Source organism: Dipteris shenzhenensis, chromosome 5 (assembly GCF_047967505.1).
Source record: "Dipteris shenzhenensis isolate YYH24624 ecotype China chromosome 5, Dip_SZ_1.0, whole genome shotgun sequence".
Classification (NCBI taxonomy): Eukaryota; Viridiplantae; Streptophyta; class Polypodiopsida; order Gleicheniales; family Dipteridaceae; genus Dipteris; species Dipteris shenzhenensis.
The window spans coordinates 58,303,969-58,315,873 of record NC_141600.1 but is presented as its reverse complement, the minus strand read 5'-3'; positions in this window follow the sequence as shown (position 1 = coordinate 58,315,873).

Below are 11,905 nucleotides of genomic sequence, written 5' to 3'. Positions count from 1 at the left end.
CAAAGGAAAGGAAGGGGGATAAATCTAAGTGAGGAAAAGGTCTAGGGAGAACAAGGGTCAAGGGAAAGATGCAGCAAGAATGGTCTACAAGGAAAGGGATGGAAAGTGAACCAAGCAAGGCAATAGGAGAATGTTTCCTTACTATTGGCTATATTAATGTTATTAGAGTCCACAACTTTATCTTAATTTTAATTTTCACAAACTATGAAGCAAATAACAGGTGAAATGCCAAATTCAGCAAGAAACAGATATACTTTTTGTTCTGACAGCCTCTTTGACTAGATGAAAATTCTATATCTCAAAGTTTTTCTTTTCTTTTCTTTACCAGGTTATTGTTCTCTTGCCCCAATGAGCTTGCAGCAGTAGAAAAAACGCTGGCTGAAAATAGACAAAAAGATGAATTCCTGGACAAGTTCATGTTTCACATACCAGAAAATGAATTTCGGATACTGATGCTTGCTTATGAGTGGCCAAAGAGAGTGAAAGCAGTGGTTGAAGTACACACTCAGAGGATACAAGAGGAATATGAGCAGTATGAGCAGGCTCTCAAGAAGCGTAGAGATAAATTTTTGGAATTGCTGGATGTGTACGGTTTCGTCTTTTGTACTCTTCTCTTGGTGATATTGAGAAACATCTTGTAAAAAATTATATGCTGCTTGATTGAATTGTTTTTATATTTATTTTCTTCCAAATCTTAAATTTGCAACCAGCTGACACTATTCCTTTTTGTTTCTTTTTTGGCTTTTGGGGGGGGGGGGGGGGACATGCGTCTCAAGAAATTATACAGTATATACAATTCTCTCAATAATTGACTGATTGATTCTTGATCCTAGTCATTACAAAAACCCTGAGGACCAAAAACCAACAAAAGAAACAAAATAATAGTCTGTCCTGAACGCTCAAAGTTAGGGAAGGAAAAATGAGCCTATGGAGTAATACCAGTGACTGCCTCAAGTGTTGATGGACTCTACCACTCTACCTCTAGGTCCTTATAAAATCCTAATTTGAGCCTCAGCTGCCATAAAAGCCCCCTAATAGCAATCCTATAGACCTGCAATAGAATGGTGAAGACTATTACAATAGAGACACCCAAGTAGGAAGTCAGGCGTTGACCACATGTTGACCATGTGTCAACACATGTCAACCACATGACATCAAGCGTTGACCACATGTCAATCATGCGTGTCATGTCAATCATGTGTGTGTCACATGTCAACCACAGGTTCATCCAAGGAGTACCATATCCAAGGCGACCATGCGTCGACACATGTCAACCACAAGTCAACCAAGAGTACCATGTCCAAGCTGAACACATCGAGACCATGGAGTAGTCAGGAGTGTTTACAGTTACACACGGAGTGTATAGTGGTTCAGTGGTGTGGTGATCCAGCTCACCTGCACATGGAGTATTTACACCACCTTGACTAGAAGGGCGATCATGGTGGGACACTGCTGGTTTTGAGTAGCAAGAGGGAAGAAGTGGAGTTCTAGGGTCCTAGAGGAGAGAGTTCTTATGCCGAGTAGTTCTAATACCCTTGAAGGAGCGAGTGAGAGAACTAGGAGGTACTTAAGGAGAGTGGAGAGGAGACTTCCGGCCGACCAAACTCGATACAAAAAGCATTATGTGAGACGGAAGTTCGCAAAGTCCTCAAGGAGAGCACAAAGTGAACCTATTGGAGCTGTAGCCAGAGCAAGTAACTTCATTGAGACTCTCATCGATTTGGATCAACAAGATCAATGGTGGTCAGATCCTGACTCTGGAGACGAGAACAAGTACAAAGCGGGGAATGGGTGAAAGAGGAAAGTACTAAGGACAAGGGCTCCTCAAACGCGCATCAAGGTCAAGACAGCCCCTTATCTCCTGTTGCAATGATGTCTTCATCAGCAGTCACTTCAGCCACTTTAACGGGAGTAGTACCCACTTCAACACCGGACTTGACATCTAGTGGTCAAGCTACCTTCCGACCCCTTCCTTCTCCTTCCCAACTGCCTCTGCATCCCCATTGACCCCCACGTCCCCTATGTCTTTACCATCTACTTTTGCAACTGTAGTGCCTGCAGCATATGCAGTACCATCTATCTCCACTATGGCTATATCAGTAGTAACTGCACCAGTGTGGTCTCGTGCATAAGGTGTTTTCTCATCAACCACTCCACCACATATGTCTCCATAGTACCTATATTGAGTACTGCTCCATCGAGAGGCCCTTCAGCTCTTCCTTTGGCTTCAGCTTCCGGGGTGAGTGCCGTGGTTCTCAATCCTAGAGAAAAAGCCAGACTTCTTGAGCTATTGTCAACAAAGTCCATGTGAAGACTCAGAAGTGCAAAGGTCCCCTACATGAGGATGCAGAAGCTCATGTGAGGAAATTTCTCACCGCATGCAAAGCCAAAGGTGTGGAGAATGAGCATGCCTTTCTACACATCTTTCCTTCGTCATTGGAGGATGCACACCGATGTATGGTATAGCCAATTTTGCATGACCATTTTCAAACTTAGATAGCTCTAAGAGAGGAGTTTTTACGAACCTTCAAATTGGAGAAGTCTGAACATATGATTGTCCAGGAGTTGTCCACTGACACCATGAAGCTTGGGGAAAGCATCTTTGCGATGTACGCGAGGATGAGGGTCTTGGCAGCAAAGATGTCTGTGCCACCTAATGATGTTGTCATGAAGGGGTGGTTTTTAAAAGCATTTCCCCCTACCATTGCTATAAGGCTGGTTGACAAACTCCTTGAACATGCCTCACTCCAAGACTTCCTGAAGAAAGCCGTCAAGATGGAACTGTCATAGTTAAGTTTTGCCTCATCATCAACTACGACCACCCAGCTCCCAAGAGAGGAGGGATCATCCGCATGGCAGCAACTCAAGCAGGAGTTAGAAGAAATCAAAGAAGGTCTGAAGGATAGAATACAGGTGAATGGCCAGTCATCTTTTGAGGCCTAGATTCGAAGTGGTCTTTGGTGCATAGAATGCAAGGGTTCTAGCCATGGTCACTGGGAGTGTCCAAGGAAGCTTCTTCTGAAGTATACTTCGAGGGAACCTCTAGTTGTTGTAGTCAACATAGCTGTACCAACAACTTCTAGCCCGGCACTCGTACCTCTCACTCCTCTTGCAAGAGCATATGAGCCACCGTCTCCTCCTATCATTCCGCCCCCATTACTTCCGACTCCCCCTTTGCTTCAAGCTCCTGCACCCAATCTGGTTGGTGCCCCTTATTTCTATCCTCAGTCTTAGTATGCACTGTACCAACCACCTATGTCAGGAGGTGGCTATGGACCCCCTTATCAACGTGGTCGATGGGGTGGTTTCCGAGGTGGACATAGAGGTGCAGGCAAAGGTACCAACCTTCGAAGACCCATCATGTGTTACAAATGTGGTAAGCACGGCCACTACCAAGATGATTGTACACAGCCATTCGGGGGACCCTCTTGTACACAGTGCAACACGAACGACCACTACACCAGAGATTGTTCCAATGGAAGAGTGGAACCTACATCCCAAGTGAATATGGTTGATGTAGTATTGGCGGGGGAGGCCAACAACCCCCATTTGATCGGCGCAGTGCTGGGTGCTATGACACAGTCATCACTCTACAACAACTTTGTCTGTTGTCCCCCCAATCAAGCATCAGACCGTTACATTTCTGAACCACCTACCAAGAGGTCGACATAAGGGATCTACCCCGAGTGAGCCAACACCAGAGACATTACCGGCTCAGCATGGGTCTACACCAGACCACTGCTCTGCCTATGCTGCCCTCACTTGTGAACAGAGTCCCAAGCTCACCGTGGATATTCATGGAATGGAGCTGAAGGATGTCTTCCTTGATGGTGGGGCAGCCGTGAACATCATGTCAAAAGGTACACTCCCAAAACTGGAGTTGAAGTTGACAAGTGATGTTCACTTTCAAGTGTGCATGGCTGATCAACGTAGAGTGAAACCAATGGGCGCAGTCAAAGGTGTTCACATGAAGATTGGCGGAGTAACATTTCTCTCCAATTTTGTTGTCCTTGACAAAATGAACAAACTTCTCCTCTACTTGGTAGACCATGGTTGCGGTCCGCAAAGGCCATTCAGGATTGGTCAAATGATGAATTTCGGTTGCCCTTGTGATCCACATCCCTCGAAATAGATATGGTCACAGGACAGGCAAGGCATATCCCAATAGAACTGGGAGAAGAGGATTTTGAAGAACAAGCAGGAGCCGAAGAGGAGCATTGGGTTTGTGGGGACTGGCCCATGGGTAGCGACAAAGATAACCGTGAGGAGACAACACTGGAAGGCTTCAAAAGATTGACCTACTTGTTGGATCGGGCTGATCAAGAAGAGGAGGAAGCTCTCATTTTGGATTGGATGGGAGCCCTGGGCTCCTTAGCAGTCAACTTGGTGGAACTATGCCAACAAGAAGATCTCAAAGAACACCTTAGCACTTCAAGTAGCGTATCAGAAGTCAATCAAGAACCATGTGCACAGGGTCTAGTTGAATTAGTTTACGAAAGGATGCCTTTTGGTCTTTGCAATAGTCCACACATGTATCAGAGAATGGTGACTAGGAGTACGGCACAAGGTAGTGGAGGGGAACTCAGAGACAGGGGTCAGATGGTACTACAATGGACACCAATGATCGTACCGAGCACAATGATGGTAGTGCAATGAACACTGATGGTGATACAGTGCCCGACATCTCAGATGGACAATAGATGAGATCAATGAAGCCATCAGAAATACAATCCCGTACATAATGATAATAATTTTCAATGTGTTTCATGCAAGCATGAAACACAGGATTGTTGGCTATGACAATGCAACTCTGGCTGTCACAGAAGATAAAGTTTGCTTCGCCATCCTGTGCATGATCCAAGTCATGCAAAAGCTTCCTTAACCACATTAACTCCGTAGTGGCTGAATTTGCAGCTTTGTACTTTGCTTCACTAGAGGAAAGAGAGACTCGCTCTTGCCTCTTACCGAGCCACGAGATACAGGCTGAACCCAATGAGAAGCAATAGCCTGTAGTGGACCATCTATCGTCAATGTCACCTGACCACGGTGAAACTACTCAGCTCTAGATCACAATCTGAAGCATAATGCAAGCCAAGAGAGAGAGTGCCATAGACATATCTGAGAACCCTCTTTGCTGCATTCCAATGTGTGATCGTGGGACAATGCATGAACTGGCTCAAAAGTCATGTGGCGTAGGCAATATCAGGCCGTGTGGAGCATAGATATATCAAACTGCCAACCAACTGCCTAAACAAAGTGCCATCAAACTTTTCAGCAGCATCATGCTTACTCAGCTTGAGTCCCTTTTCCAATGGAGTAGCCATAGGCTTACAGTTCTCCATTTTAAATTTCTGCAACAACCCCTTTGAATACTGTCTGTGACATAGAGTTCCCATCATGGGTCTGCCAAAACTCAATGCCTCCTTCCTCCCGGGAAGAGATTGACAGGCAGCCCATCATGTGGAACGACAGTATTTTAGATGATCGTGGCAGACCACTGGGTGCCTCACTCTACATGCAGTGGGCCAGGTGGGAGAGGGGACCTGCTTCTTCTTTGGGATCTTGGAAAGCCTTCCGTAGGCTTCCAGAGGAAACCAAGTCAGGGTTGACAGGACATCTCAGAGGGAGTGCAGGGAGGATCTTGCAGATTGAGTCAGCCCTTCCAGAGGCTTGGATAGACACAGATGATATGCCTCTCACTATCTCCACTTGGGCAGGTACTTTCTCGAGAGGCGGGGTTCCACTTCAGGTCTTAGCCTTCCGAGGTGCACAGGAGGATACTTTGGTTTTCAGTGTCCAGGATGGTGGCAGACTGCTCAGATCTACAGATGATATATTGCTTGAGTCTGCTTTTCAGCCTATCAGGGTCGTAGGCCTTTTGATGCAGGGATCAGATTCAGAGTGGTTCTTAGACCCTGACCCCCAGTTACTCTCCACCAGGTCTTGGAGACTTTGGCTCTATGGAGGAGTTCCCATCAGGTATTTACAGTGGGACCCCGGAGAGTGGGAGTGGATTGACGCGGGGCATCGAGAGAAGACCATCCCCTTCTTTCGTTACACGGTCAGTAATGCCAGGAGATTTCAGCTCAGTAGTAGAGGTTGGAGACCCTCCAGAGTTCCTCATTGGGAGACTTTTGGTATTACTGCGGATCAGCAGAGGTACTTCTGGAGGAGGCTCTGGAAATCCCACAGGAATAGAAAGATCACTATCTTCTTTTGGCTTTCTATTCATGGAGGGATTGCAGTGAACCTTTGGAGGTCCAGATTCGGAGCCGACCCTACTTGCCCTCGTTGCCTTTCTGCTTCGGAGTCTATTCAGCATTGCTTATGGGATTGCAGACAAGCGAGATTGATTTGGATGGGGATAGCCAGGATCTTCAGTCACTTTGCCCATTCCCCACTCTTTATGACTTGGGGCTCGGTGGCTTGGCTTTCTCTTACAGGACCTCAGGTTTTCTATGAGGGACTTGACTCCTCCCGGGCCATTTCAGTTCGACATCATCGGGTTGAGCTCTGCTCGTTGGATGTGGTTACACACCGTCCTTTTACAGCTGTACATGCCTCTGTGGATACTTCTTGGGAGATTATAGCGAGCATAGCAGCCTGGCATATCTGGAGATCCAGATGCACAGAGGCTATGGAGGGTACTCAGGTTCATCCCTTGCACACATTGGCTAGTATCTGGACAGACATCGTACACACTCTGATGGCCGTATGGACGGGTATGCAAGGGGACTCCCGTGCAGCCTCAGCTAGGAGGGCTTCTTTCTTCAGGGAATGGAAGGATTCTCCTTTCTTCTCTGAGTCTACTACAGGGTTGAGATGGCACTTTCAGCCTCAGCCTTGGTTTCTTTCCACCTCACTCTGAGGGGGTTTTTTATTATCCTCATGATTTCATGATGTATTCCGCTTTGAGCTTGCTCTCGCGGGTTTTTGTTCTTACTTAATAGAAGTCTTCTTCATGAAAAAAAAAAAAAACTCAATGCCAAGACAATAATGCAATAGGCCCAAATCTGTCATGTCAAAGTTGTGACATAAAGCAGGCTGCACTGCTGTAATTTGCTGCAAATCACTGCCAACGATGAGTATGATGTCATCCACATATAGTACCAACATTAACAAATCTGATTTTTGCTATAGAACAACATGACCAACATACAGATTTGGCTCTGTACGAGTGTTTACGAAGCCCCAGGACAACAAAAACTGAGGTATCTTCTGATACCACGCACAAGGTGCTTGCTTCAGCCCATATAGAGCCTTCCTGAGCTCGCATACCTTGTGCTCTTGTCCCTTCACCTCAAAACCTTGGGCTGATGTACATAGACCTCCTCTTTAATATCTCCATTGAGAAAAGCGGTCTTGACATCCATCTGGTACACTGACCAACCATAAAACGCAGCAAGACAGATGACAGAATGAATGGTGCTCATCTTGGCCACTAGAGCAAAAGTCTCCTCATAACCGATCCCCTCCTCTTGTGCATACCCCTTGGCAACCAAACGGGCTTTGTATTTCTCAACTGTGCCATCTGAATGGTATTTCACCTTATAAATCCATTTCGTGCCAACCACATTTTTCCCAACTGGCACATCAACCAAGTCCCATGTGGCATTCTTCTCAATGGATTTAATCTCAGCTTCCATAGCTTTCTGCCATGCTGGATTATGCTGAGCATCCTTGAAGCTCTGAGGCTCATTTTCAGCTTCCATCACTGAGATCATCAAAGCGAAATTGAACTTTTTCTGAATCTTCTGAGTGCTAGCCCTGGTTTTCCCCAAAGTAGGCTGATCCTTAGCAACTTGAATGGTCAACCTTGCCCAACGTGGAATAGATTTCTTTACTGTACCACTCGGGGCTGCATCAACATCTTTAGTGGCCTCATGACGTTGATAATGCCTCCAAACATGAGGCTATCTATTCTCATTAATTGGCTGCAAATCTGAAACATTTGAGGGAGAGCCATCCTCAACATGTGGTAAGCCATCTGAACTATGAGAAGTAGAAGGGGAAGCATCAAGAGACTCCATCTCATCATCCTCAAATTGGACGATGTCCAAAGAGGTGTCATCGTATGGTGGCAACTCTGCACTAGCGGGCTGCATGTACTCATTCTCAGCAAGGAGAACATCTCTGCTGATTATTACCTTCTTGGTAGTGGGATTATAAAGCCTAAATCCCCTGCTTTCTGTGCTATACCCCATGAAAATGCATTTGAAACTCTTGTCATCAAGCTTTGTTCGATGTGCATTTGGAACCAAAGCATATGCCACTGAGCCAAAAACTTTGAAATGACTAACCTTTGGCTTAAAGCCATACAAAGCCTCAAATGGAGTCACATTAACCAAAGCTTTGGTAGGGCATATGTTCTGAATATAAGTTGCTGTCACAACTGCTTCTTCCCAAAAAGCCTTTAAGACTCTCTTGAATTTCAGCATGCATCTCATCATCTCCATGAGAGTACGATTCTTCCTCTCAAGAAGTGGATTTATGCATGTGACATGTACTCTCCCCCTCTATCTAAGTTGAGTGTTCCAATTCTAGAATTGGTTTGGTTCTCAGCCATAGCTTTGAACTCCTGAAACCAATAGAACACCTCAGATTTTTTCTTCATGAGAAAAAGCCATGTGAACCTGGAGAAGTCATCTATAAAGGTCACAAAGTACCTTTCAGTCACTTTGCCCACTCCCCATTCTTTATGACATGGGGCTCAGTGGCTTGGCTTTCTCTTACAGGGCCTCAGGTATTCTATGAGAGACTTGACTCCTCTCAGGCCATTTTGGTTCGACGTCATCAGATTGAGTCCTGTTCGTTGGATGTGGTACCACACCATCCTTTTACAACTGTACATGCATCTGTGGATACTTCTTGGGAGATTCTAGCGAGCATAGCATCTTGGCATATCTGGAGAGCTAGATGTACAGAGGCTTTGGAGGGTACTCAGGTTCATCCCTCGCACACTTTGGCTAGTATTTGGACAGACCCTGTTGGAAAGGTCACCTCCCCATCTCTAAGCCCCATATGAGGAGAGCGTGGGGGAGGGAGACCTAGGGCATGTGCCCAACAGAAAAGGAGAGAGGGGGCTGCATCATGGGCAGCACCTCACAAGGTCAGGACAGCCAAAGGGGCTGCCACATGGGCAGCAAACAGGCTGCCATTTGGGCAGCACACAGGAAGATGACAAAGGAAAAGCATGGCAGGGGAAAAAGTGCAGCTGTCAAAGCAGGATCCATGGACCTGCAAGAGAGGTGCACACGTGGCAGCATGGGCAGGCAGGAGGCGTGTGTGGCGAGCTGTCTGGCAGGGCAAATGACGCACAAGGGCGGGCAGACCAGCAAATCAGGTTGGCCACATGGAGGCGTGGTGGAGCAGCAAAGGGGGCTGCTAGTAGGCAGGGACATGCCTTTATATAGGGCTGGTCCCTTGCCTTGATTGGAGGTCCAACCCTAGAAGAGTGGGCCAAAGGGCCCCGGTTTGAGAGCCCCTAAAGGGCTGGGCCACAGACTGGTCGGCCAGTCTGGTTGGCCAGAATGGGCAGGCTGGTCAGTTCTATCCCAGCCCCTTGGAGGCCTATAAAAGGAGGGTCTCCATGCCCTCATTCATCATTTGGAGCAGCATTTCAGGCAGCAGCAGGAGCAGCAGAACAGCCACCTGTGGGCCTCTATCCAGGAGGATACAAGTGGGCTGTAGAGCTGCAAACCTAGCTCAGAGTGCTGCCCACCTAGGCTAGTGCAAAGACAGCAAGGTGGAAGAGATCTAGACGGAAGTCTACTTACGCTCGAGATGGAGCACGCGGGCTCAAGTCTAGAGATAGCCGGCAGATAGGAGAAGTACCTTTTGGTAAGATTAGAGGACCACACCATTGGTGGGACTCTGGATCTATCTCTTTTGTATTGTGTCCATAGCTTTGGACGGAAATATATTATTTTGGTGTCTTCTATATCTGGTTGGTTCATTGTCTATTGATGAGTCTGCACATCTATCCTATGCACAAAGTTTGTGATTTCACACCCCACACCACACTGTGTGAGCTCCTGGGCAATTCTATCAATCTTCCACTGTGCGTACCCTCTGTTGGTCGATTTCTAACATGGTATCAGAGCCCAAGTAGGAGGCTCACAGGTGTGGGAGTCTGAAGGCAGGGTCCTTGCTGAAGGACAACCGTGATTCAAAAGCTCTTGGGAATTGACTTCCACGACTGGAGGATAGTGCCCTTGCCAGAAGGAGGGTGACTCAGGTTCAATCACGTGCGTTCAGAGTTCTGGTCTACTAAAGGTTGAGTTTGTTTGACTTTGCTATGTGGTTTAGTAGCAGAGATGTCGATCTCTTCATCGTCTTGAGCCCTTGCTCTCCCTTCCTCCTCCCCCATATTTCTTTCTTTCATCATTCCTAACTTTGGAGAGTCTGGGAAACTGGATGAGTCAAATTACCCGATCTAGAAGGTGAAGATCCGGAGTCATTTAGAGGCTCGGAAGCTATGGAAACTAACAACGGGAGTGGCAGCAAAGCCAAAGGATATGGTGAACAAGAAGGGAAAGATACTCATGCCTGTAGATGGAGAGGATATCGAAGCTTGGGAAGACAGAGATGCCCATGCCCTAGCATTGATCATAGGGACTATGACGGACTCTGTGCTTCCTCACATCCAAATGGTCGAGACATCAGTAGAGACATGGGTCATTCTAAAGGATCTATATGAGACAGACAACACATCCTGGATCTTGCTTCTTCAGCATCAGCTCTACAACCTAGATATGGATGAGGGAGATTCGGTGCATGACCACTTGATGAAGGTCAAGGTGGTAGGGGATTAACTGGCATCAGTTGATTAGAAGGTGGACTCGTGCCATTTTGCCTTGATGGTACTGAGGAGGCTACCTCAGAGTTTCAAAAGCTTTGTAATGACAGTGATAGCAGGACAACGGGACCAAACCTCTGAATTTTGAGGAGTTGGGTCCATTACTGCTACAGGAAGAAGCTCGGGAGAAGCTCTACAACCACGACAAAGATGACAAGGCATTGCTGGCAAAGGATTACGTTGAAAAAGGGAAGAGTAAGCCTAATGGTGGCAAGTCCAAGAAGAATGACTCTAATGACGAGGAAACTTCCAAGAGGAAGTAGAAGAAGAAGTGCTTTTATTGTGACACGCCAAGTCATTTTGTGAAGGATTGTAGAAAGAAGAAGATGGATCAGAAAAACAAGAGGAAGGAGTCCCCGACTTAGATTCAGAGGGTAACACAAAAGCCAAAGCAAATGTGGTAATCGAAGAGTTGTTCTTGGTGACCTCTCCGTGTGTTACTGAGGTAAGGTATGCCGACCTAGAAACAACAGTGATGATATCTGACATTGAGATGTGGGTCGACGAGGAGTCAGAGACCTTTGTGGAGGTGAAGGACAGCATGGAGTGCTTGGTATCTTCCGGGTGCGTGGCTATTGATACTGACACGAGGGTGGATTCCATGGAGTGCCCTGAGGTTTCATGTTCAGATGGATGCTATACTTTAGAAGGAGACAGTACAAGATTACATGGGCTATTGGTATGTGCCTCGACGAGGTGCATGGTTTGCTTTCAGAGCAAGCACACAGGCAATACAATGATATGGTATGTACTTGATATTCTTCATTTGAGCCTTTATAGCATGCTGTGGAGAGACTCTACTCTTCATTTTTCTCAGGTAATGTAAGATTGGAAGGAATTGGCCTTCTTCAAAGGCAGAAGGGGAAGTGTGGGTGCTTCTTCAAATCTCGGACGCAAATTGCTGGAAGTTGATGGACAAGGTGTATTGAAGCCAGAAGAGTACCTGCTTGAGAGCTTAGTGAGAGTTCGTGGTTCAGGTTATATGGAGATATTCATCTGTTGCGGACCTTGCCAAAGGAGGACAGGTTGAAACAGACCCTTAGAGCA